We start from the raw sequence: 3623 nt of genomic DNA, 5'->3' as shown, positions 1-3623 counted from the left end.
TTAAGAGTCATTAAAATATATATCCACCCTTTTTAGAAGGTGCCACATGGCATCCCCTTGGGGTGACATATGGCAGCCCCCTAGGACGCCACCTCGGTTCATGCGGCCTATCACACGCCGCCATGTGGCAGCGGGGTCCACCCCCAAGCAGGCAGGTGAGTCACCTACTTGCTTTTCACTTTATTTCTTGAGGTGCTTTCTTTTCACCTGCTTTCTTGAGGTGCTTGCTTGTCACCTGCTTGCTTGGCTTTCGTAAGTTCGGAAACTAGTTTTTGCTCCCTCTCGTAGGTTCGTAATCTCATCTTACTTTAAGAGCCTATGTAACCCATGATACACAATCTTGGTACGTACTCATATAGATTAAGTATGTAAGACTTCCAAGTTAGTAGCTTACGTAGGTAAATCAAGTCCTACAACTCATTACTTGGCCTCCAATTCCTTCCGGATTCGTATGACTCCATTTCCAACCTTCTCTACTATGGGGTATCACATTCTCCCTTCCTTAGAGTCATTTGATAGTGTCGTAGCATATCTGGCTCACATGATAATGTCTAAGGAACTTATGGGACATTCCGAGTTTTAAAAGTGTGGGGTGTAACATCCTTCCCCCCTTTAGAACATTTGCCCTCGAATGTTAGACAAAACTTATCTTAGCACCTTATACAAATCGTTGGGAGATTATTTATTGTGTCCATAACACATACTCCTATCCAAGTACTTAATATATGAGTTTCAGGAATTGGGGTTACCTGCTGACGTTGGGAATCGGTGCTAATACTTGTGTTTCATGCTGTCTTCAGTTTCCCCGATCACTCTCTTTCTGGTTTTGGTTTTTCCATTGTATCTTGACGGAAGGCACATCTTTAGTCTACAATCTTCTAGTTTACCGATCTAAGATGGAGATAGGTTTTTCCTCACAGGATTCCATCTCCTGGACATCATCTATGGAATATACCCTGGGAGACTCGTCAGTACCCTTGCGAAGCATTCCTATCTGGTGGACTGGGCGTATAGTTTCCACATAAGGTGGTAAACTCAACTTACCAGTCGCGTTGCCCACCTTATGCGCAACTTGATATAATTTAATATATTTTGGGTCAAGTTCCCTTTTCTGGGTGACTCCGTTATGAACATCCAATCATCCATTTGAACTCTGAATGTCAATGTTGATTATCTGTATATCATTTCTGCCGACTTTGGGTTGTTAGTCAATAATTTGCTTAATCCTGTTTGGCCTACCAGCTTAGTCTTTTCCCCACCAGGTGGACTTATACGCTCTGCCTTACCACATCTTGTAGGGGGTCATCTGGATACTGGAATGGTATCCCTTCTCGTAGGCAAATTCAATAAGTGGTGGGCGATCGTCTCAATTACTCTTAAAGCCAACCATATTAGTCCGCAATATATCTTTTAACGTCTGATAGTATGCTCAGTCTATTCAGCAGCTCGAGGGAAAAACTGGGGTACTAAGACCTACCTGTGTTCCCGATCTCTTCTTGGACTGATGTCCAAATGTTAATCTTAATTGAAGTCCTTCCATCTAAGATATTAGCTGGGGAAACCTCACAGAACCTTACTACCTCCATGTTGTATAACTCCACCTAATATTAGTTGCATAGGTGCTCTTGATTGGAAGCAAATAGGCTGATTTATTAGCCTACTCACAATAAACCATATTGCACCCTACTCTTATAGAGTACAAAATAGGTTCATAACGATGTTGATAATTTGGGAACCATTAGCCTCGTATAGTCCTTCTCGATTCTTTTTAGAACTTTAACTAGTATTCGATCTTTTGGGTCCTTCTTCCCCTTTTTTCCAATCCTTAGGGTTGGCTACCGAATAATGTTGCAGTCCCCTTATATAATGGCTCTCGTAGTCGTTCTTTGCTTTGTCCAGCAAGATCTGGTATAATTCCAAAAGAGTTTTGGCATAGAAACTCGCTATCCTATAGTAACCAGCTAGTTTAGTCAGTTTTACTTAAACTCTTTCACCACTTCGCTTCCCTCCGCTTGTAATCCTCTAGACCCATTATCTTGTGTCCTTCTTTACCTTTATAAGATTATGAGAGGGTACAAAAAGTATCCTAGCGTTACCTCGCTAGTCCTCATGTTTTACCCTGCCTTTTTCCCCCTTATCCTACACTCGATGTTGGGGTAGATCTTTGGTCCACTCGTGGCCAAGTCTTACTCCACCCGTAGCACTAATTCCATCTCAGTAATTTGGCTTAACCTATCTTTGTATCTCTCGATAGTTAATTACAACTTGGGCTCCCTTGCCTAGGAAAATAGCTGTGGGGACTCCGTAAGGTCCTACCACTCTTTTACTCTACAATTTTACACCTTCTCGGCGGAGTAGGTAACCTTTGATCGAAGGAACGGGGACTAATATCATTGATCCACAAGTAACCTTCCCTCCAGAGTCATCTAGCGCTGGAGTGCGAAATGAGTCTTGTACTCTCGGTCATATTGCTTCCTGTCATTCGTAAATTACATCAGCTGGTACCCTTACCTTTTGGGTTTTTTTTTTCGCCCTCAGAATTGGCTGCCAAGTGGTGTCGAAATTCCCTTCTCCACTAGCCCATATAGTCATTTTGTGGTTTTCCTTTCATTAATTGGTTCTATGTTGAAGAGCCGTGGATTTGAGTGTGTCGTCAGTTACCAATTAGCTAATCCTTCTTGTTTTGCTTACCCTTTGTTACAATTGCCTTAACATATCTTATAATACTCTGGGTACATAATCTCATATCGTTTCTCCATCGCTAGTTCAGATTCTTCCATCTCGCGTGATCATACCAGCACTAACGCATTAAGTTCCATCAGAATTTCAGAGTTAAGCGTGCTGGGGCGAGAGTAATACTGAGATGGGTGACCTCCCTGGAAAGTCTTTGTGTCGCCTTTCATTGTAATCCTTTCCATGATGTGCGGGCACTCAATTTAGCCCAAGATTTACCTCAGCGTTGTCTCGCGAGTCTTTATGTTTTGCCTTGTCCTTTCCTCTATTATCTTTCAACCAGTATCGGCGTAGACCTTTAGCTCCACTATGACCATGTCCCTCTTTTTTTTTTGGTCATTCTGATTTAACTTCTCGTATTATATTCCCCTCTTTCTGTACGCACCCATTCATTAGGGTGGGCTACTGAGTAGTGCTAAAGTTCGGTCATATAGTGACCTTTGGAGCTGCTTTGATTTTTGGCTATTATTAGCTTGCATAACTTTAAAGGAATTTGACATACAAGCTCCCCTATCCTCTATTCACTTTGAGTTCTTCCCATTTTCTACCACAGGAGGCTTTCTATTCCTTTGTCCTTGGTTATATATCTATCGCAACATCATTTGCGACCAACTCTATAGCCAACATTTTGGCTTTTTGGTCTAGCATGTTGTCATTATCCTTTGTAGTATTTCTTGAGTCATTCAATATCCTTTCATGGTTACATTCTTTTGTTTTTATACGTAGCCGCCTTCCAGTGTTATGTCATTTAGGGACTCGTCAAAAACTTCTTAACGTTGACTTATATAGTATTTTGGCTTCCATCCAATTACTGGTGGCTTCTGGACCTTTCTATCTTAGTTCGGCAAGATATCTTGTTGATGTTTAGACGTCCATCTCAAATATATTGC

At 41.7% G+C, this 3623-nt stretch overlaps 1 pseudogene; it reads left to right on the top strand.

Moving 5' to 3' along the window:
• The first annotated feature begins 2781 nt into the window (after window positions 1-2781).
• LOC129898008 (5S ribosomal RNA) lies at window positions 2782-2901 on the top strand (annotated as a pseudogene).
• Window positions 2902-3623: the final 722 nt, after the last annotated feature.

Source organism: Solanum dulcamara, chromosome 7, assembly GCF_947179165.1.
Source record: "Solanum dulcamara chromosome 7, daSolDulc1.2, whole genome shotgun sequence".
Classification (NCBI taxonomy): Eukaryota; Viridiplantae; Streptophyta; class Magnoliopsida; order Solanales; family Solanaceae; genus Solanum; species Solanum dulcamara.
This window is presented reverse-complemented; position numbering and strand designations above follow the sequence as displayed.